We start from the raw sequence: 25111 nt of genomic DNA on the forward strand, positions 1-25111 counted from the left end.
TTGACTATGATGAACCTGTCGGCATGCACCTTACCAGACACCTGCAGCAACTGGGGCTACCACATATGTACCTCAACAAGGGGATCAAAGTGCTCAAACAGATGCCACATACTGACTGGTTAAAGTAGCAGCAGCTCTACTCAGTGACATACTGCCTCTTCATAGGCAATCTGTGCCTGACATAGAAGGCCAGGTCATACCCTCACGTAATGGCCATGCTGCATCTCAGAATATCCAGATCCCACCAGGATACACGCTGGAAATACTTGAACCTCAGGAGTGATATACATAGGACATGGTGGAGGGGCACATTCACAACTCAGAGGCTCCCTTCATTCCTGATTATTATCCCAATAGAGGTTAGGCAGACTGACTCAGTGACTATCTTCAAGAGCGATATTAATGACTGGATGTGACATTGTAGGGTTACCCTGGGTATCACTTATGTGTCACTGTGAGAAAGAGGCACAGTATACTAACCTTGGAAAAGGGCATAGCAAGACAGATTCACAATGCATGTTGAAAGGCACGCACATTCTGGCTAGGTGGATACATGCCCTGGGCAGATATCCCTGTACGAACCTATGGACCTATGTCTCTTTTTCACCATTGGCCCTATGTGCTGTCAATCACCAATGTAATCTCAATACTCCGGTAGCATGTGCAAAGGACAGTTGTCAGTCACCTCTATGGTACAGTTGTGGAATATGTGTGTCATGTAGTAATGTCACAGCTGCCACATGTACACAGTCAACCCTATCCACTACCCATTGATGTACATCACATGTATGAGATGGAAACACATGGCCAAACTGTAACAACAACATACAAGTCAGTCAGATGCATGGACACATGACTCAGTCATTGTCCATGCCACCACAGCTGATGTGGGATGTCGCTCACTGGGATACGTGATAGGGAACATGGAAGGGATCACTGAGCAAGTGACACAGGCTGGTAGACCCTGACCTTGGTTGGCATCAGACCCTCACCAGGGATTCCGACAAATTAATGAATGCTAATGAATAAGTGTAGCTACAACACCCTAGCTGAATGGTTCTTAGCATGCAGTCACTGCATTTCTATGGAATACTGTCTTACCACTCCCACAACAGGTGAGAACATGCAGCTCCTGTACATTAACAACATGTAGACTTTATGCCCCAGACCAGGTGTGCATCCCTCACTACTAGGCTGATAGCATCTACATCTCACACTGTATATACACATCCCACATGCAGCATCTGCACAGAAGACCACGGTCATAATGTTACCCTGTGCAAATACCATGTATTCACATGTGGCAGGCATCACACATGGTAACTATTGAAAGTCACAGGTACATATGTGTATTTGGCACACACATACAGCATGTGTTCATTGCCATAACCGGTGTAATCAATGTCATGCATTATTGTGAGGGACAACCCACACACATGGGCATTCTGTGTGTGCACAACACACATGGCATGTCTGTAATCAAAAGCCATACATAACTGTGATATCGTTTAGAAAGGGGTATGTGCATCCTGTAGTGTGTTTTCACAGTTGCCAAAAGGGATATATCAATCATACACACTTACCCCCCTTCACACACACTTGCCACCTGCTGGATTCAAACCCCTACCTAGCTATGTTAAGACACTACAGACGGACGTGTTAGCACAGCACGCTATTCGTATTACTGGGGGATTTCTTTTCCCCTGATATACTTATAGGGTGCTGACATCATCAGAGTCTAGAAAGTGGAGTGATCATCCTGTGGTGTGTTTTCCCAGTTGCCAAAAGGGATGTTTATTTCATACACACTTACACCCCCTTCACACACACTTGCCACCTGCTGAATTCAAACCCCTACCTAACTATGTTATGACACTACAGACGGACGCATTAGCACGGCGCGCTATTCGGATTACTGAGAGAATCCTTTTCTCCAATATACTTATAGGGTGCTGACATCATCAGAGTCTAGAAAGTGGAATGATCATCCTGTGGTGTGTTTTCCCAGTTGCCAAAAGGGATGTTTCTTTCATACACACTTACACACACACTTACCCCCCTTCACACACACTTGCCACCTGTTGGATTCAAACCCCTACCTAACTATGTTATGACACTAGAGATGGACGCATTAGCACAGCACGCTATTCGCATTATTGGGGAATTTCCTTTCCCCTGATATACTTATAGGGTGCTGACATCATCAGAGTTTAGCAAGTGGAATGATCATCCTGTGGTGTGTTTTCCCAGTTGCCAAAAGGGATGTTTCTTTCATACACACTCACTTACCCCCCTTCACACACACTTGCTACCTGCTGGATTCAAACCCCTACCTAACTATGCTATGACACTAGGGACGGACGCATTAGCACAGCGCGCTATTCGCATTACTGGGGAATTTCCTTTCCCCTGATATACTTATAGGATGATGACATCATCAGAGTTTAGAAAGTGGAATGATCATACTGTGGTGTGTTTTCCCAGTTGCCAAAAGGGATGTTTCTTTCACACACACTTACACCCCTTCACACACATTTGACACCTGCTGGATTCAAACCCCTACATAACTATGTTATGACACTAGAGACAGACGCATTAGCGCAGCGCGCTATTCACATTACTGGGGAATTTCCTTTCCCCTGATATACTTATAGGGTGATGACATCATCAGAGTTTAGAAAGTGGAATGATCATCCTGTGGTGTGTTTTCCCAGTTGCCAAAAGGGATGTTTCTTTCATACACACTTACTTACCCCCCTTCACACACACTTACCACCTGCTGGATTCAAACCCCTACCTAACTATGTTATGACACTAGAGACAGACGCATTAGCACGGTGTGCTATTTGGATTACTGAAAGAATCCTTTTCTCCAATATACTTATAGGGTGCTGACATCATCAGAGTCTAGAAAGTGGAATGATCATCCTGTGGTGTGTTTTCCCAGTTGCCAAAAGGGATGTGTCTTTCATACACACTTACACACACACTTACCCCCCTTCACACACACTTGCCACCTGCTGGATTCACACCCCTACCTAACTATGTTATGACACTAGAGACGGACGCATTAGCACGGTGCGCTATTCGGATTACTGAGAGAATCCTTTTCTCCAATATACTTATAGGGTGCTTACATGATCAGTGTCTAGAAAGGGGGATGAGCATCCTCTGGTGTGTTTTCACATTTGCTAGGGGTAACATTTGGACCAAGTGTGTGAGCATGCCCAGTTCAGCCTTCCCGTGGCATGTTGTGTGAAAGATGTCTCATTTATCTAAGTGTGTGAGCATGCCCAGTGTGGGCTTTACATATGTTGAACTCTGCAGCCCATCACATTTGTGGATGAGTGTGACCTTCAACAAATACCTGAAGTTTATGGTTGTGTGTTCTGTGCCATGTTGTGTAGTTACTGTCCGAATGCTTTTGTGTGAACAAAACAGGGAGTATACTGTGCCTGCAGGTTTTGCATGGGATACTTTGCACACAATTGTCAACATCCGTTCATACTGACCTAACACTGTAGCACTGTCTAGTGTAGTGTTTCAGTACTTTCACTGTGGTGGTCAGTATCCTGGGCTTTAGTCCTATCACTGCTTTACATTTCCATAGTGTGCACAACAGCCTGGTTAGGGTCCAGTTGTGCACATCTGCACAAAGGCAGTGCCTCTACAGACCCTGTTAATTGCTGCCCCATAAGCTTAACAAGTGTAGTCTGCAAATCTATGGAGAGGATCATAATTGAGCTCATAAACAAAGATATAGGGGACATGCAGACATTGTACCCATCCCATTTTGGCTTGGTCAGGGGCAGATCATGCCTTTTGTACTGGGTTGACATCTTCAAATTGGTCACTTAGGCCATTGTTGGGGAAAGGCAGTCCATACAGCCTACCTTGGCCTTGCAAACACTTTCAACACAATACCCCACTCAGGTATTGTGGAAAACCCTAACAACTGAAATGTAAACCCATATGTCACAAGATGGGTTGCAAACTGGCTTAAGGATGGGACCCACAGGGTTAGAGTTGCTGGCACTATGTTAGACTCCAGGCTGGTCACAGGTGGTGTCACACAGGGCTCAGTCCTTGGCCCCATTGTTTGTCATGTACTTCCCAGAAGTACAGGCCAACATGGGAGGACTTTGGATGACAATGTTAGCAGATGACTGCACACTGGGCACCATAGTGGACAGTGCATCACACACAGATATCCTTCAGAAGGGACTCACAGTAACTGATAGCTGGTGCCAGGGCCATGGCCTGAAGTCAGAGTGCACAACATGTGTAGACATACCCTTCAGGAAAAGCAAGGTGACCCCAAGCTACCATATAGGTGGCAATCCTCTAAGCACAGAGGAGGTTATCATGGACCTGGGGACCCAGGTTAACAGTCGCCATTCTTCTGAGACTCACATTGCTAAAGTGGCTAGGAAGACCTTCTACATTGCCCACCTGATCAGGCTGGGATTCACATCCAGATCTAGTGGGTCATTGTTCCCCTGTACTCTTCACTTATCAGACCGGTGATCAAGTCGAATGCCCTATTCTGGCTGTATCTCACACAACATCTGCAGCAATTGGAGACACCCTGACTGTCCCCACCTAAAGGATCAAGGAACCCCAACAGCTGTCATATGCTGCCAGATTGACGACACTCACACTCTATTCACTCACATACCGTCTGCTTAGAGGTGACATGTGCCTGACATGCGAGGCCATGTCCAAACAGAGATTAATGGGCATGCTCCACCTCAGACTCAGAAGATCCACCTGAACCACTAGTGCAGGTGACTTACACCTTAGCAGGGATGTATGTTGGACATGTTGGAGGGATGGAGTTGTCACTCGGAGACTCCCTATGCTGTGGAATACAATCCTGGTCCATTTGAGGCAGAGCACCTTGCTGGCTGTGTTCAAGAGGTATCTTGACCTAATGCTAGTCGGAGAATGTGTTTGTCCATCAACACATTGTAAGCGTAGTTCGACATGTCATATGTCTTGTTTAGTATACTGTGCCTCTGTCTACCTGTGACATAACATTGATACCCAGGGTAAACCTCCCATCTCCCATCCACTCATTAGGATTCCTGTTGAGGGGACTCAACCAGTGTCTCTATGGACAACCTGTACTGGTAGTTTACTCATGTGTGGGGTGGCTTCTGTGTTTTGGATAATGCAGTACAGCCTGTCCTATATATGTCAGTGCTGGGGTTCAGGTCCCTCATGTGCATAGCTCCCTGCCATTCAGATTGTACAAGGTGCAGCATGTGCATTGATTCCAGCTTGGACATGGCTTTCTACATCAGGCACAGCTTGCATCTGGGTGGACAGCATGGCAGTGTGTGGAGCTGCACTCTGTTTAATCAGACTACACATTACATGTGTTCCAGCTCTGTCATACTCCTGGTGAGGTACTGTTGTGGACCTTACAGGTGCTGGATGTGTGTGCATGAGGTACACCCCACAGGGGCTGTTGTGCTCATTTCTAATGCTGATGAAAGATAACTGCAGAATCAGAATTACCTCCCTTAGCTAGATGTCAGACAGCATGGACCATACAATCACAACTGAAAACAGGACCCTCTCCACAAAGGGAAAGTGTCCTGTCTGGTGGACCCCAGCCATAAACAAACTGTATGACAGATGAGGGTTACTAATGCAAGACAGAGCTACATCTCCAAAAGGGAAGACAGCTGTGATCAGCACTAGTAGAAAGCTACATTATCTCATAAAGACATGCAAGGTCAACTTGGGGACATAAATCACCAAAGACAATGAAGGTAACCACACTGCTTTCTTCAGTTATGTCAGACACCCGGTTGTGAACCCTCGGATATGCTCAGAGTTGGTACACAACAACATATATCCCAGTGACCTGACAGATATTGGCAACATTCCGGCGGACAGCTTCAGTGCGATTTACCCTCCCTCACCCCCAAAACAAGATAGTTATCACTGCTGTATGTAACCTCACTGTCATCTTGGATGTCCATGTGAGAGCCACACTCAGCAAAGACAAGTACACAGCATCCATGGGACCTGCTGGTATCTCCAGTTGCATGCTATGTGAACTCCAGAAGGGGCTGGACCCATATATACAACTGCTATTTAACCTTAGTCTTGCTACAGGATATGTACCTGAACACTGGCATACGGCAACAGTGGTCCCACTCCACAAGGGGATGCCTCCACAGACCATGGCAACTACCACCACACAGGCTTAACCAGCCTTGTCTGCAAAGATATGGGAGGAGTCATGGAGCTCTTACACAGACACATTACTGACCTACGGACCCTTGTTCCCACCTAGTTCAGCTTTGTACAGGGCAGATCCTGCCTTTTGCACCTTTGCACCCGAAAAGTACCTACCATGAAGATCAGGGTTCTTCAACACATGTCATATGCTTCCAGAATAGAGGAAGTCCAGCTTTGTTCAGTGTCATACCGCATACTTACAGGTGACCTATGCCTGACATACAAGACCATGTCCAATCAGGATTTGGTGGACATACTCCACTGCAAGCAATCCAAATCCACTAGAGCCATGAGAGCTGAGTATTTGAACCTCCGCACATACATGTATAGGACATGCTGGAGGGACAGAGTCATAACTCAGAGGCATCTCACACTCTAGCAGAGTATCCCAGTTCATGTTTGACAGAGTCCCTCACTGACTCTCTTCAGGAGACATCTGGACAACTGCATATGAGACGGAGGCACAGACTAGACAGAGACACAGTCATGTTATTCAATTACGTAAGGGGGTCATAATGTGGCACTACTAAGTCAGAGGCACAATATTCAGAATCTATTCTGTACACTTATTACCACTATAAGGGGTGGCAATAGCCACATCACTATGGCTAGGCTTATACATGCACTAGGGCAGATAGCCTAGTAGTACACTATGACACTATGAAACACCGGTGTATGTGTAGCTATTGTCAATCAAACAGTATGATGTGGCTTGGGGCTTGATATCTCCCTGTATTCCAACATTGTTTTGTCTATTCCTTCTAGCATGTCTAGGGATCAGTTGCTAGTGTCCTCTCCTGCTCAGCTGGTGAACCTGGGAATATTGAGGCACTGTTACAGTTGCCTCATGTACACTGACAACCCTCTCCTTCTGCCATAAAACACACATACATGTGAGAGATGCAACTCTATAGCCAAAGTGGAGGCTGAGCTCTCTCATCATAGGACTAGCAAGACCAGAGAGAGGGTGAAGGTAACCACACACACATCTTTAATCCAGTCTCACATGGCACTGTCACAACTTAAGATCATACACATAGACACACAGAGACACTCTCGGAGGCTCTGATCAGAAGTCTACCAGAATGGCGGTGGCCACCACAGCAGACACTCACACAACTGCCTCCACAGGGCACAGCACATGCAACACATTGACCACAGAGTTGGTGTGCCAAACAGTCACAGCCCTTAAGGCCAAAAACAATGCCGGACACACTTGTCATAGGTGACTCCATAGTCAGACACACTGATGTCCCACTCACCAGATCAGGTACAGAGGAGGTCACAGTAAGCTGCCTATCGGGCACTGGAATCCACCACATAATGCAAGCACTCAGGTCACTAAACTGCAAGTACAGGTCTGACCCAGTCATAATCCATGCTGGTGTGAACTACCTGAGATGTACCTCCCTGGACTACATGGAAAGAGACATAGAGGATCCCTCTGATTATGTAGGCCAGGCAGGTATGACCCTGACCTTCGGCAGTATCCTACCTTCACCAAGTATGATGCCACATAAACAGAGACAAGATGATCAGCTGTAGTATTTTGCTTAGACTATGGTGTCATTCTAAGGGGTCCAATGTCTGTCTGCCTGGGATGACATGCTGGACAGGCCACGGTGATTTGCAAGGGACGGCTTGCACCTGTCACCCTGGGCTTCCGGATTTCAGATGATGCTCTTGCCACCCCATTGTGCCTTTTTATGCAAGATTCAGATTCTACACCTACCACCCTAGAACACAGTAAAGGAAAGACACTAAGGGTAATGCTGCTCAATGCCCAAGGTCTCAACCTCAAGCTGCACACACTCTATGCCCTTCTCAGTATGTAGCACATTGATGTCTGTGCTGTGCCTGAAACCTGGTTCACAGCTTCTGACAGCACCCGGCACTATCGGGTGTTACCTCATATCATGCATTCCGCACCAGCATCCCGACAACACCAAGAAGGATGGTGGGTGTCCATATTCATCAAGGACACCCTCACCTCATGGTTGGTGGCAACACACGATGCATCAGAGACCATCCAGGTGCCAGTGACCGTAGGCAAGACTGCTCTGCAGTTTGTAGCATGTTACATGCCACCCGCTCAAACTCAGGTACCTCACACAGCTATCCTGCAAACACTGAAGGGGATAAATGTATCTCAAAACACCATCCTACTGGGTGATTCCAACTATCCACATATAGATTGGGATCACTAATCATGCCACAACACTCTAACACAAAGGTTCCAAGAGTTCATACACTGAAATGCCATGGAACAACTGGTCCCAATCCCCTCAAGTGGAGGCAACATACTAGAACACATCATCACGAACATGGGGTCACACTGTTCAACACCAGACATATACCCATCATTGGTGAGATCAGATCATGGACTATTCTCAGTGGGAGTCCACATCCCACCCACACCCCAGATGGGAAATGAAATGGTGAAGACCTTCTCAAATGCTGACTTCACATTTCTGAGGACTGGTGTGGTCTCTTTCAAGGTCCCCAGGCCAGCAGACACCATTACCCAAGCCACTGTATCACTTAGAAATGCCTTCTACCAGCACCTCCAGGACTGCATGGTTCAGGCAATCCCAAATAATAATGACTCTTTGTACCACAGGCAAGCATCCAGTCTGGTGGACCCTAGCCATAAACAAGCTGTACAACACAAGGAAGGAGCTACTACAAGATAGAGCGTAATCCGTGAGGGGAAGACACCCCTGCTCATTGTGAGTAAAACACTGGGTTCCCCATACAATCAACCGAGGCATGTTTTGAGAGTAAACCCACTCAGGACTCCAGGGACAATCATGACGACCTTTTTCCCTATGTTTGAAACCTGGGAGGAAACTCCCAGATATGCTCAGACTTAGTTCAGAATAATGTTGATATCACTGCACCTACAGACATTGGCAACATACTGACTGACAGGTTCAGTGCAGATTTCTCCCCTCCCCTCAACTGGGGGTATGTACACCAGAGGATTGTAGCCCCCAAACATCTCCACTGCTGGGGTGGGAACTGCTCAATCCAAGGCAGAAAACACTTTATCCATGGGACCAGATGGTGTCCCCAGTTGTGTGCTCCATGAACTCAATGAGTAATTACACCCGCAGTTAGGGCAGCTGTTTAATCTTAGCCTCACCTCAGGATATGTTCCCAAGGAGTGGCATACAGCAATGGTGGACCCACTTCACAAAGGAGGTGCCTCCACCAACCCCAGAAACTACCATCCCATCAGCTTGACAAGCCTGTTCTGCTAAGCTATGGAGAGGATCATAATGGGAATTCTAAATGAAGACATAGGGGACTTGCAGACATTGGATCCAATCCAGTTTGGCTTTGTCAAGGGCAGATCATGCCTTTTAAACTTGGTTGACATTTTCAAAACACTCACCCAGGCCATTGACGTGGGCAAGGCAGTCCACACAGCCTACCTTGACCTGGCAAAGGCTTTCGACACAATACCCCACTCAGGTATCATTGAAAACATCACCAGCTTAATTGTGAACCCATACATCACAGCATGGGTTGCAAACTGGCTAAGTGACGGAACACACAGGGTCAAAGTTGCTGGTGCCAGTTCACACTCCAGAGCTGTCACAAGTGGTGTCCCACAGGGCTCAATCCTGGGCCCACATTTGTTCAGTATCTACTTTTCAGAAGTATGAGCAAACACAGGAGGATTATGGCTGACAAAGTTTGAAGATGACTGCAAACTGGGAAGCATAGCTGGAAACCCATCTGACACAGACATCCTTCAGAAGGGTCTCATAGACACAGATAACTGGTACCACGGCCATGGCCTTACATTAAACACTAAATAATGCATAGCCATACCCTTCAGGAAGAACAAGGTTACCACTACTTCCCATCTAGGTGGCAATCCTCTAAGCACAACGTAGGTTATCAGGGACCTGGGCACCCAGGTTGACAGTGACCTTTTGCTTGACACTCACATTGCCAGGGTAGTTTGGAAGGCCTTCTACATTGGCCACCTCATCATGCAGTGATTCACATCTAGATCAAGGGAGGTCATCATTCCCCTGTACTCATCACACCAATGATTGCATACACTGCCCCATTCAGATTGGATGGGCCCACAAATTCCTCGACAGGAGGTGAAAGGGTCTCAAACATATTTCTTATGCTGCCCGACTGAAGGAATTCCAGCTGTATTCAGTCACTTACTGACTGCTCAGAGGTGATCTGTGCCTGACATACAAGGCTATGTCCAACCCAGACTTTATGAACATGCTTCACCTCAAGACCTCTACATCCATCAGAACTACAAGGGCAGGAGACCTAAACCTCAACACAGATATTAATAGGATGTGCTGGAGGGACAGATTCATCACCCAGAGAGTCCATATGCTGTGGAACAACATCCTGGTACATGTGGGGCTGAGCACCTCACTGGCTTTGTTCAAGTGAGATCTTGACCAATGGATGGGAGATTGCAGGTATACCCCAGGGATAACCTCAGTATCACTGCTTGACAGAGGCACAGCAAAATAATGGGCATATTATCCATCAACTTGCAGGTGGCAGACGCCACAAAACTCTGGCCTAGGCTTATTAATGCCCTAGGGCAGATAGCCTAGTATGAACCTATGGACATAGGCATGGGGCAGTTCCTGCTATTAGGACAGTGGTCTGCAGCAGGCTATATAGTAGTAGTCGGTTTTAGCCATTGTTTTTTGACCATGGCTATTCCATGTTGCTTCTTGTTGTGGTACAAACATGGGTGTGTGGTTATCCATGCTATTTATTGCTAGACACCCTCATTTTGTATCTTGTTCCATGTTTTTGCACATGTACATCACTGTATGACGTGCAGCTGTTTCCACAGGGTCATATGCGTGGATATGGATGTTAGTTGGGGTCCTCAGGTGTGCATATTGTACATGATATTACATTACTTAACACATGGCATTCATGCCTCAGGTGGTGCTGCAGGGCCACCTCTGTCGGATACACATACTACACTCCCTGTACATTTGGAAGCAGGTTGTGTCATGTTAGGCATCCCTGTTACTGTATGAGTGAGTCAGAGCGGGTATCAGTCCCAGTGTTCCTACTGACCAAGCGTATGTGCTATGCGTTGCCTCTTTGCCAAGGCCAGGGCATACTGGGCACGCCTCCTTCTGCCTACTGGGACAAGGTCAGGTTGTTCCTCCTCCGAGTCAACCCCTGCCTGTGGTGACCTTGGCAATGGTGGGGGGATGTTTGGCCCAGCCCTGTGCTGGTCCTGCTGCAGCTGTTTCCGCAGGATCATATTATGTAGCATAGCACATATCATGATCATTTGGGTACATGTAGTTGGTGTGTACTGCAAAGCTCCACCAGATGTGTCCAGACACCGGAACCGTGACTTGAGCAGCCCAAACACACGCTCTATGATATTACGTGTTTGTGCGTGTGCCTCATTATGGCGTTCCTGTTCAGGTGTGTGTGCATTTCTGATGGGTGTCATCAGCCACGGCTCAAGTGCATAACCTGCATCTCCCACTAGGTGTCGGTGTCGGAAGTCCCCATTGGCAAATGATTGGTACAGCTCGTCAGATGCCAGATGTGGGAATCGTGGTAGCTCCCAGGGCAGCCAGCACACACATTCATTATTATGCCCTGGGCATCACACACGACCTGGCAGTTGATGGAGGGGTATCCCTTGTGGTTAATGTAGACTCTACCCCGCTCACCGGCTGGTGCTTTGATGCGTATGTGCGTGCAGTCTATTGCACCCAGCACCTCAGGGTATCCCGCTATTTGCTGGAAGAGACGATATTGCTGGCCACAACCTCACGGTCATTAGGGACATATATATGATCACTGACATGTGGTGACATGGCATCCAGGAACTGGTGCAGTACCCTGGAGGCTGATGCCTGTGATATCCCCATCATATCACCAGTTGGTCTCTGGAAGGTACCTGTTGCTAGTATTCTTAGGCCAACACATACCTTGGTTTCCACTGGGATGGGTTCCCCTCTGTTGGTTCTGTGTGTGAGGTGTGGCCTGCACAGCTCAACAATCTGCTGCAGGAGCTCTCTGTCCACTCTATAGCGCTCTACTATCTCCAGCTCATGTAACCCATGGTAGGTGACCCTGGGCCTGTATACTCTTCTCCTTCTCCTCACTCTGGGTTGTCTGTCAGCATCTGCATTGTCACCACCCTCAGCAATTCGCCTATGCCTGATTATAATAGCCATGGCAGCCCCTAGCATTTCTGCTCTGAGTTCAGCTTTATTTCAGTTTTCAATTCTGATAGCTTAGTTTCTGGCAGTATCTCTTGTGAGAAACAGCCTTCACTGCTCTTTGTTGTGTTTTAAGTGCTGGGCTGGGCTTCTAGTCTGCCTGTGTAATTGCCTGCTTGTAATTGTTTCCACCAATTAACTCCAGCAGTATTCCCTGGCAGTTTCCCTGTATTTTGGTTGTTTCCTGTTTCCTCTCTGTTTCCTGAGGGGAGCAATGTGCACACCAGCTTAAACACGCTCACAGTCACTTAAACGCACGCACACATCCCTACACAGTGTTACACGCGCGCACACATCCTTACACGGTGTTAGCTAGGCTGATTCATGCTAAAACGCCAAGACACTGCCTTACACGTGCGCCACGCCAGCAAACCGTTGTAAACAGTTTGCAACACGCTCCCACATGTTGAACCTGCCTTACATCGCTGCATGCGCAAGATGCACGTATATCAAGAAACTTGGAGTGTAGGGATAGAGTATACCCTCAATTTCTTGACTTTCCTAATGTTCTGTTGGGACTCACCTCCCTCCCTGATGTCTGTCTGTCATCTGTTACCTTACATTGCCCTCCAATCTGGTACATTTCTTTCTATCCTTCCCCTCCGTGATGTCACCTACCTCTTACTCTGTTCCTTCCCCTTCTCTAACTCTTACACTACTCAGAAAGTGCTCATTACCTATGTGGCAGTGTGATTCAGTATTGTAACCCTCATTTACATTGGATTGCCTAGTAATGCTTAGTTACATATCTTACACGGAGCTTCCCCCCCTTGACAACCACTAAACGGAGGCCATATTGTTTTTAGTCTGCAAGTCCCTCCATTGACATTCCATGTAATACATAAATCCCACAATTGTGGGCTTATAAGCTTCGGTTTTCAGTTTTAGGTAGCGCACCCGTTTGCTGGTGTGTGCTGTAGTTAAACACAAAAATCCCGTGAAAAAAAAAAAGTTAAATAACTTATTTTTGCAACACTTTTTCATGCCAATGGCCACATATTTGGCCATTGGCATGCTTAATGACACATATGCACCCTTTATTTGGAGCTGACATAGCTCCGTTTTCGATTTTGCAGAAATGTACTCAGTTGTCAGCTGAGTACATTTCTGCAGCTAACACATCCGTTACACGGACTGGTTTCTGCTTCGTGGATCGCTCAAATACCTCATTTGCATATCTTGGAGCTGCAAATGAGGTATTGAGCATTTCCACGCCCAGTCCGTGTAAGAGACGTGTTAGCTGTCTCTTACACGGAGGTTTGGGCTGTACCTGAATCGGGAGGCTTACACGGAGGCTTACACTACTCTTGAACTCCGTGTAAGCCTTCCTGAATCTGGCCCTATATTTTTTAAGTTACCAAAACTGCTTCATTTTTTTACTACAAGTCATCATTAATAACTTGTGTATCTGAATCAGGAAAGAAATTTTACTGAAATCAAGATATATACCATAACTGTCTGTGATTCATCTTTATTCAATCTTCAGACAAACCTATCAGTATTCTTTAAAGTACTGTGAACCTTCAATATTTTTGAAGCAGTCAGAACATTTTAATTTTGAAGTTAGGATTCTTCATAAGCTTAGCTCTTCATCTGCTTTGCTAACATCTTTTGTGCTTCACAAATAATTTAGTAAAAACTGAAAGCAGTGGATGCAAAGGTTTTACCTTTACAATATTATCCGTAGTTATGAAAAAAGCAAAAAATAATTAGGGAGAAGGCTGAAAACGAGACACTATTAAACACCCATAATATTAATTTAGAACTTTGCAAAATCATTTTCCAGTTTTAGGATGAAAGTAGCAAAAGTTTGAAAGGAAATCAGGGGCTTCTCTTCAAAATTTGGACAGTTGAAACGTATTGTCTTTCATAGTCCATGCAATCAGTTCCTTCCCTGTTCAAACATGTTTTCATTCCCTCTCCGGCCAGATGAAATGACAAGATTTTTACACACTCTGCTCAGTCGCAGTTTTTTTGTGGTAGCACAATGATCAAAAGCCAGTAAGTAGGAATCAAGGTCAATGTCCCTAGCCAGTTTCATCATGGTAGGCAGAGTTTTGGGACTGGCAGTTACTTTGGCCAGCACAATTGGCTGTGGCTTTAGTTGCACCAGTTTTTGATCATTTCCCACATGTGACTTTGCAAGTCTTTGTAGTAGTCCAAATAAAATTAGAACCATGAGCTGCTAGAAGAGAAAAATATACCGACGATAAATCAAACCAACCCATCCACCAACCAAAGCACAAGAGGATAACAAAATCACTAGGACTTCATCAGAATGAATTACTTGTCCCCAATAAATGTTTAAATACATCAATTACAGTCAAATGATCCCAAAACAATCCAATAAGAAACATCCTATATAAATTGAACCACCAGTAAAAATCACTGTGAATTCTATGCATAACTAAAATGCAATTATATATATATATATATATATATATATATATATATATATATATATATATTAAAAACTGTATTTTTTTCAGTATTTTAAGTCGTTACAGCCTAGCAGCTTTTAACTTAAGAATACTATAAGTAGATGTAGTTTCATTCAATCCAGGAAACAAAATCGCTTCCAATAATAAAATTGGAATAAAGCATAGGTTTACTTTTCATAAAGTCACAGGAAAATAAAAATAGCCCACCTGGCTTGGAATAAAAGAAAACAATACTTTTGGGTACTTTTCCAAGCAATATTACAGTCTCTAACAGCCTTTCCAAGTACAGGCTGTCTAAAAAAATTATATATTTTTATTTATTTATTTGACATTTGTTGACCAGGATAGTCTGACTGAACTTGCACCTTTTTTCAGCAGAGACTCGGGGAGAAAAGTTCAGCAGCACAGAGTATACAATTAGAAATTTTACAGTACAAATTAAATACATTTACCATACAGGTTATTCAAGTAAGAACAAAATAGCAAGCAAGTAATAAATTATCAGTAGAGGTTATACAAGTAAGATTATAACACACACAAATAAAAGTTAATATAAAATAAGGTCAAATAGCTGAGCACTGCTTTACAAGAAACTGATAATTTGGCAAATTAGGCAATTCTAGTAGAAGGTGAGTATTGAGAAAGTGTGTAGAAATAGCATGGGAAACCAGGAGAGTTCCTAACATAGGTTTACAAAGGTAGTTTTAGCAGTTAGTTTGGTGAGTTACAGTGTGAATGGGAAATTAGAGTAAGGGTGGAATAAAGAAAGGTGGTGGTGTCAGATATCTGGGGACAAGAAATTTGGAGGGGAATGGACAGAAGTAGTTGATAGTCAAAGTAAAGCACAGGAAGTTAGAAAAGATAGAAAACAACAATGTAGGAGAGGAAGAAGTAGGAAGGAGAGTGAGGGAGGGAGAGGAATAAAGAAGGAAAAAGGAACATTTCAAGTGGGATGATTGCAGTGGCATCTCCTGGCACTGTTTAGGTAATTTCTAAGAGTTGTCTTGAAGTCTTGAGAATGGTTAATCTTTCTGAGGGCCATGGGAAGCTTATTCCATGAAAGAGCAGGAAGGTAGCTGTAGAGATTTTGTCCTAAAGGTTTTTTTAGGTTTATGAATCTGAAGGACAATTTGTTCTGAACTTCTGAGGTACTGAGGTTGGTTATAAAGGAAGACAAGGGAAGAAATGCTAGGGCAGGAAGAGGGCTTGCTTAAGATGGTGTGGATGATGAGAAGATGAGAATATAAGAGTTGGTTAGGAAACTCCAACCAGCTTAATGTACAGGGTGCTAGACAGTGGTGAGAATTTGGTGGTAGGTTAGTTGCAAATCTGGCAACTTTGTTGTACGTGGTTTCAAGTTTGGATTGTAGAGAGGACTACAAGTTAGTAAGGATTTGACAATAGTATATGGGGTTAGGAAGAAGATAAGCCTGGGTAAGTGAGATTTTGGAGATGGGGGTAAGGAACTTTTTGTTCCTATACAGTAGGCTGAGTTTTTGGTGAGTTTTCTTTATATACTGGTGTACATGGAGGTTAGATTTAAGTTGGTCATCAATAACTATTCCAACTAGTTCTGTGTGGGGTTCAGATGAGATAGTAGTGTTGTTAAGAGAAGAGATAGTGAAAGATAATTTTAGATAGAAGAGAGATTTGGGTAGGAAAAGTAGGAGTTTTGTCTTTTTAGGGTTTAGGATGAGGAGTTGGTTGTTAGTAAGCCAGGTTTCAGTGAGATTGAAGGAGGTTTGCATTATGTTTGCAGTAGGGTGAGCAGGTCAGAGGGGTTTTCTGCAATGGAGATGATAGTGGAGTCATCCATGTACTGTATGAGGGATGACTAAGGGCAGGATGTGTGGAGCTGATTACTAAAAATGTTGAAAAGAAGGGAGCCAAGAAGTGAGCCTTGAGGGACTCCCATTTTTATAGAGAGGAAGGGAGAAAGAGCAGAGAGCCCTTTGACAGCTTGCTGTCTGTTAGTGAGGTAGCTAGAAAACCAAGAGATAGTAATAGGGGAGAGGTTAAGTTGAGAAAGTTTGAAGAGAAGGATGGAGTGGTTAGCAGTGTCTAAGGCTTTTGAGAGATCTAAGAAAAGGCAGGAGACCAGTTTATTATTGTCTCTGGCTAGACAGATGGCATTAGTAAAGGAAATGAGAGCAATAGTGGTGCTGTGGTGGGGGTGGAGGCTGTACTGGGTAGGTGTGATAAGGTTTTCTTGAGTGAGGTAAGACATGTGTTGCTTATGCACACAGTGCTCAATAATTTTTGAGAGGGGAGAGAATATGGCAGTTGGGCAATAATTAGAATGTTCTATTGAATTTCCACCTTTGTGTATAGGTATGTTGTGGAATTTCTTTCAGAGAGTAAGGACAGTGGATTCACTGACTGAGTGGTTAATGAGTATAGAGACTGAGTATGCTATGGAGTTAGAGGCAGCCTTTAGGAACAGAGATGGCATGTTGTCAGCAGATGGGGAACAAGGTTTAAGTTTGATAAGACAATTTTTTATGTAGCCGAAAGGTATGGAATTTAGTGAGAGAAGGCAGTTTTGTAGCTGGGGAGGGTGGCTGGAAGTGAGGGATTATTTGGGTTGGATGTTGGCATGCGTTTGCTGATGGTATATATGAAGTACGTATTAAAGATGGAGATAGTTTCCTGGGGTGAATTGTTTGATCAGGGATTTGGTGTTGAGGGGTTTCCAGGGTAGAGAATTTGGTGGATGGTGTTCCAGAATTTTTGGAGATTTTTAAGTTGTATAGTCAGGGGTGTGTTGTAGAAGTTTTTGTTTTCTCAATGTTTGTGTTTTTTGGCCAGGTTATGGAGTTCCCTGTATTTTTGGAAGTATATGTCTGATTTAGTCTTTATCCAGAGTTTCCATGTGGAGTCTCTGTTTTGGATGCGGGATAGGGTTGGTTTGGTGTGCCAGAGGAAAGAACCTGATTTGACTCTAACAGTCCTGGGGGTGGGAAGTTTAGAGTGTTTAGAAAGACAGAGTTGAATTGATGGACTGCATCATCAAGACAGAGGTGATAGAGCAAGGTGCAATCAATGGCAGAAAGATAGTTGTTGAGAGTCTCAGGGTTGAAGTTGATTAGGTTATGGCATTCCTTGAATTTACGAGGATGATGGAGGTGGGCAGAATATCTTTGGATGCATATAAGGGAATGAATAGTAACTGAGCCTGTCAGGAATATGGCATTGTGGTAGAGGTTAGGATGGGAGACAAGAATCCAGTCAAGGATAGAACTGGTGTTTGTAGGTTTGTGAAGAAAAGTGGGAGAGGGGATAAGTTGGGTATAGCCTTAAAGGTGTATGCTGGTGGCTGGGGAGTTGGATGCAAGGCCAGTCAATTGATATTAACATCACCTAGTTTCATTATATATAGTGTCAGCTGCCCAGTGAAGAATCTGTTCTAGTAATGGAATGTTATCTCCAGGGCAGGGGATATGTAGATAGCACCTATTGTAAGAGTTGTATTGTTGTTTAGTTTACAATTGGTCATGATGAGTTTGCTGGGTGGAAAGAGGGGAGCAGGTTAGTTAGAGGGGGATAAGGTTAGGTGGTCTGAGTACATTATGGCTACACCTCCTCCTTTTTTGTGTGTTCTATCAAGGTGTAAGATGTAGTTGGGGGGACTCTTTGTCAGTGTTATGAGGTTTCAAACATGTTTCAGCACTAGAGATTATGTTGGGGAAGTATTGGGCTATCCAACAGTGATATTCAGTTGTTTTGTTAAGGATGCTGTGAATGCTGAATGAGTAAAAGGAGAGATATTTGAGGCCGGAATTTGGTACTTGCAGGAGTGTGTGAGTTGTGTTGGGGGGAGATGACAAGTTGTTTGGGCCTGGGTTGGGATGAATGTCACCTGACAATCTAAGGGTGTTGCAGAGGTGGAGTATAAGTGATGTGTTCAGGTAAGGTGAGATTTCAGTTTGTATCTGTGATGAGGAAAGGTATTGAGAGGGAATCTGATTTTAGGGAGAGTGTGTTCAGTGCAGGAGAAAAGAGTTGGTGATATGGGATAGGAGTAGTGTCTGACATTGTTTGTAGTAAAGGAGGATGTAGGGGAGTTTGGATGAGGGTGTAGTTGAGTGTGATAGGAGGTGAGGTGAGACAGGAAAAGAAAAAAGAAGGGATAAGAGAAGATTGAGAATCATTGTCAAGGGTGTAGCGTAAGATGCAGAGGGTGGTGTGTGAGTAAGTCATAAAAGGTGAGTGGGTTTAATATGGGGAGGGGGATGGGTCAAGTGAGTGGGGGTGGGGTGTATGCATGTTAGAGTGTGCTGGATGGTCGGAGGGGCCTGGGTAGAATAGTTGGATCTAATTGGTTTAGGTAGAGGAGTGTGGATGGGGTGGGGTAAAAGATGGTAAAGTATAATGGAAATTGATGCAGGGGTGGGTGAAAATGGGGGTAGGGTAGAGGAGCAGTGTGAATCTGAGCATAGTGAGGGCAAACAGAGTGGGCTTGGCCAGGCCAAGTAGAAGCTACGAAAAACAATAGGAAAACCAGGTGAGTCTGTTTGAGTGCTATACAAGTAAAGAGGGTAGGGGATGAGTGGTGCAGAGTAGCAAATGTTACAATTCTATGGAAATTACGAACAAACTAGAAAAGTAAGGAAGGTGAAGGTAAAAGTGAGGAGAGTTTTCTGGGAGTGGATGGTAAGAGGCAGCAAAATGAGCAGATGCAGCACACTATGACAATTGCAGTTTGTTTACAAACCTTGGAACAAATAAGGTACAAGAAGCATAAAGCAGTTATCTTACAGTTCCTGCATTAGAAAAAGGTGGGCAGGAAAACTAGGACATAGTTTAAAGAGGCTATAGAGCTAGAGGGGTTGGGAGGGCTGGCGTTGAGCAGAGGTGATGTACGAGGAGCCATTGGCTTATAAGAAACAACTAATTGAGCTTAGTTAAGCAATACAGTTTGTACATACATTAAGTGAACAACTTACTGAATGTCCAGTTACAGGGTTGGAGCATTTGGCAGGAGGTACTCAGTGGATTTCTTCTTTAGTGAATTTATAGGGCTTCTTTTATTGTTAATGCTTTTTCTAATCCTCTGATTGGCAGACAGTGAAGGGAGAGGTCAGAGTTGGGTGAACAGCCTGGTGAAAAGAGAGAGAAAAAAAAAGGAATGTTAGTCAGGAACAAGACGATAACAGGCTGAGACTGCGATGAGGTAGAGGTTGAGATAGGGAGACACAGAGTGGAGGGAAGTAGGAGAAGTAATAGGATGAGGCTATGATAGGGTGTAAGAGAAAAAGCAGGAAGTGGATAGGAGACGGCTGAGATACAGACTGGCAGTTGTTAGGTAAAAAGAATCAAACATCAACTCTTTCTAACCTAGTATTTGAGTACACTTAAAGGTAGGCAAACAAGCTATAAGTTATAAAATCCATAAGACAGCAGGAAAAATAATAAGTAGGCAATGCAGTCAAGATGAGCTATGCAGTTGCTAGGTATTGCATCATTATTTCACATTTTCCTACCAAGTGCAGACTACAATTTGAAGGCAAGCAATTAGGTGTTACCACATATCACATAGAGGCAATTGCAGATGGGAAGAGGTATGTAAAAAACACCAAGGGTTAAAGTTGCTTCTTTAAAGCAGCTGAAGGAGTAGTTGTTAGATCTCAAATGCAAAGCATAACATCATGTCTAGTTGTCGGATAAACATAGAGTGTGCAGGGCCATCTGGAGGTGCAAATATGCTATTGTACTGAGCAGATAGGCTCTCAAACTCCAAAGCAGCAGTGGGTAACAAGCTATTGATACAACTAAAATGCACTAAATATTATGAGCAGTGCAACTGTAAAAGAGGGCCAATTATGTTCCGTATCCAGCACCAAGCAAACCAGCAAGAAGATGGAATGGGGTTTAAGCCAAATTATGTAATTCTCTGAGGCTGTAGGTCTCAACAAGGCCTCCATCACAGTTCTAAACTCTATATTCAGGCAAACGACTGTTAAAATTAATAAAACAATACTTGAATATTACAAAATACAAATAAATATAGTGATATAAGAAGAAAAATTCAAATAAATATTACAATATTTATTTTATTTTTATTTATTTATTTATTTATTTTGTTTACCAGGTAATCTCTGACTGGGCATGAGGCCCATTTCTAGTGGAGGCTCAGAGAGAAAATCTCCATACATAAAATAGACAGTATTAAACAATCAAATTGAACATATATTAATCAACAATGTACAAAGCAAGTCAGTAAAGAAATTAGTTATATAACAATAATTAGCAAATAATCAACAAATTTAACAAAAAAATGGCACAGTGATAAAAAACTGGCTGCATGAGTTAAGAGTGAAAACAGTTTGATACAGTAAGTGCAAGATAGAGAAATGCAGTCTACATAACCGTTAAAGACAAAGCAGTATGTATGTATACGTTGATAACTGAAACCAAGAGTAGAAACAAGATAGCCTTCAGTGGTTAATAGTTGTAGCTGGGAGAATGAGCTAGTTTGGAGCAATGTAAGGGAGTAGTAGGTACCATAACCAGTAGTATGACAGGAGTAGAGTCAGTGTTTTGCTACATGTTCCTTAAGGAGGTTTTTAAATTCATGAATGCTGGGGTTTTTAGCCATATGTTGAAGAAGAGTGTTCCATAGTTTGGCAATTGTATGGGAAAAGAGGGCAGTACCCTGTGTGTTGTGGGCTTTGGTAAACTTTAAGAATAGTTTATTTGAGGATCTTAGTGCTCTAGGATTGCTGTTGGGTTGGACTAGATTGGTGATTGCCGGGCAGTTGTTAGGTTTGTGAATTATATTGTGGGCTATGGACAGTTGGTTAAATGTCAGAAGGTTTGGTAGTTCTAACCATTTAAGTTGGGAGAGTACAGAGCAGTGGTGGGTTCTGTAAGGGTGGCCTGTGGCAAACTTGGCAATTTTGTTGTAGCATTATTCCAGATTATTCGGGTCAGAGTTATGAATGTTTGTAAATACTAGGGAGCCGTAGAGGAGGGTGGAGAGTAGATGTGTGCGGGCAGTAGCTAGTCTGGTGTAGTTAGTAAGGTAAGGTTTAATTCTGTAAAGTATGCCCAGTTTGGAGTGGACTTTTTTGATGGTGAGGGAGATGTGGGTGTCAAACCTTAGGTTATCATTGATTGTGATGCCTAGAAGTTTGGCTTGGCTGGTGGGATCTATTTTGGTTCCATTTGTGGAAAGGATAGAAAGTGGAGTCAGACATGTTTTGGGTTTATTGTAATTGAAGACAATTAAGTTGGTTTTCTTGGGGTTAAGTATGAGTAGATGGCTAGTGAGATCGTTTTCTATGTCCTGGAAAGATTTTTGCATTTTTGTTTGTAGATCCTGAGGGGTGGGGGCTGTGCAGATTAATGTAGAATCGTCAGCGTATTGGACTATGGAAGCTAGTTGGATTGAAGAGGTGAGGTTGTTAGTAAAAAATTGTAAAGAGAAGGGGGCCAAGTATGGATTCTTGGGGTACACCAACAGTGATGGGTAGAAGGGGGAACACAGTATTCTCCCATTTGGTGGCTTGCTGACGGTTAGAGAGATAGCTATGGAACCAGGACAAGACTGTTGTGTTGAGGCCATGGGATGATAGTTTATTTAGTAGGATTTGTTGGGAGACTGTGTCAAAGGCTTTTGACATCTCAAGGAATATGGAGGAGACCATTTGGCCTCTGTTTATAAGATCTTGAATGGTATTTGTGAAAGATAGCAGGGCAGTACTGGTACTATGTTTTGGTCTAAAGCCATGCTGTGTGGGGAAGAGGAGTTTGTAATTAAGGAGGTGGGCAAGGAGTTGGGAGTGAATGCATTTTTCTAAGATTTTGGCTAGAGGGGAGAGTATGGCTATGGGATGGTAGTTAGTTAGATCCTTAGAGGGGCCACCTTTGTGCAGGGAAATGATGTGGGATATTTTCCATATATTTCCATAGATTTCATCATGTATTCCGAAGTAGAGTTTGCTAGACAGACATATTTGTCCATGTACACCTACATGTATGTCCAGTGTAGTAAATAAGGATGATAGGCTGAGAAAGGGAGGAGGCAGAAACTAAAGGGTCTGAGGTAAGATTAGAAAAAGAAATGAGGTAGGCTGGAGGAGGGGTATGGGTATTTATAGACTGGGTTGAGTGAGTGCTGGCCTGTTTGGCATGCGTGGTTGCTGCACACCCTCTCTCTCACCCTTTCTATTTTTGGTTACTCTGTAAGTAGCTTAAGAAGGGACAAGTTATGACAGTGTTAGAGGGGTCTGCTTCTTTGAACAGAACTTCTGCCCCCCTTTCCTTCCTTAAGATTTTAGCATAATTTGGGGTAAGCTGTAGTTGCACTACTCTGGGTCTGCTGTGGTTGAATTTTACAGTGAGTGGTATGATATAATGCTGCTTCTAGTTGGTAACTCTGTCAGGTCAGTAGTATGATGTAAAGATGCTTGTAGTAGGTAACAGTTTCCAGATGGGTGGTATTTAATGCTGCTATCATAGTTTGTGTTTTCCTTATAAATGGAGTTATGTGAGCAGTATATAATGTTGCCTAACAAATTTCTATTTTATTTATATATGATGTTATGTGCCAGTATTCAATTTATCGTGCTCTTATGATATGTGACTCTTAAATGGATGTTTTACTTATCAATCAGCTGGTCGCAATGTCTTTGGTTTATCTGTTTATTGTTTTTGAGCAGGAGTATGTGGGCAAAACTTAATCTCAGAAAAATGCCACCCTTTACATTACTACTGAAATAGACAGAAACAGGCTGAGACTGAAACCTGATATAAGGTAGCCTGACTTCACTACACTCCATTCCATTTAGAAAATCAGGGCACTACTACAGTTTTGCAGCTACTCCAAAAATAAAGTCCTAATACGTAATCAACTAAATGAATGAATATATACATTTAAGAATAATTAAATTGAGTATCTGAGATCAGGAGTGTAAAAAATTAAACATCTGGTACTGTAGGCATGGAAATTCAGTTTCAGTTTATGACTCATTACTGTGTCATTCATTGTAAAACTTATTTGCAAAACCAACAGTATCAAGTACCATATACGTCACTTATTACAATGTAGACTTTCACAGACCTCCATGTTTTCTATGTGTAATATTTCATATATTTTTATTACATGCATAAAGATTTTATAGATCTATTTGTCTATATACTCATATGCAAGTATATCATGAACACACACACGCGCACACACACACACACACACACACACACACACACACGCACACACACACACACACACACACACACACACACACACACAGTCAGTGACTGCACAATGTCATTTTTTGCTGTGTTCTCTCTTCATTACCTCATTTATGGTTATGAGACTTAACTCCTACTTTTCAATCCTGTTTACACGTCACCCATGAAATTATGAATTAGGAATGGGGATAATCAATGAGATAAGGTTAATGCTGAAGCTCATGTGTTTTTATATATGTACAGATAACATTCCAGCAGAGATAAGAGAGAAACAACAAAAATATAAATATGATATACAATTATATAAAAGGATGCTATAAGCAAGAGTCTTGAATTTGAAAGGCATCTCATAATCATAAATCAGAAATGAAGAGTCACACATCTGAAACATAATCCTTAGAGATGGGTGTAAAATATTTCTGAGCATTACTTAGACAGTGGAAACAAAGACAACATTCTAGTAGGTTCTGCTGAGTACTTAGTATGGAATGATCTGAAGCTCAGAGAGAAATACCACAAAAGCAAGACTGATGTGGTACTTAACTGTGTCTGCAGATGATGTTGGGTGACTATAACCCACAACAGTAAACATGGCTTTAGGAACCATATGTATAACGAGAAACAAACAATGTAGAGGGTGTGATGTTTGTACATACTAAAATGGTACTTGATCAATGGATTAGCTATCACTTCTACAGATTTTAGGAGGTGATATTCTACATGTAGCTTTTGATCATATATAATTTGTGTTTAGTCTGACATGCAACACTCCTGTAGCACTGTTATAGCTAGCTGCTAATCGATAGCTACATTTGTTTACCACTCCTGTTGACTTTCTGTCCCCATCAAGTAACATCTTTCCCATTGCATCACATGCCCCCCTGTATTAAAAATAGTGGGCATGCATAATTTCCCACAAGTCCCCCCCTTTTTTCACCTGTATGGATATCTAAATCTTATGAA

The 25111-nt window shown here is 43.3% G+C and overlaps 1 protein-coding gene across 1 annotated transcript in view; it reads left to right on the plus strand.

The window, feature by feature from the left end:
* Positions 1–25111, plus strand: part of LOC122788679 (vomeronasal type-2 receptor 26-like) — a 161646-nt gene that overhangs the window by 66808 nt on the left and 69727 nt on the right. The gene's annotated exons all lie outside the window — the stretch shown is intronic.

The sequence above is a fragment of the Protopterus annectens genome, chromosome 14.part0, assembly GCF_019279795.1.
Source record: "Protopterus annectens isolate FY-2018-M chromosome 14.part0, PAN1.0, whole genome shotgun sequence".
NCBI lineage: Eukaryota > Metazoa > Chordata > Ceratodontiformes > Protopteridae > Protopterus > Protopterus annectens.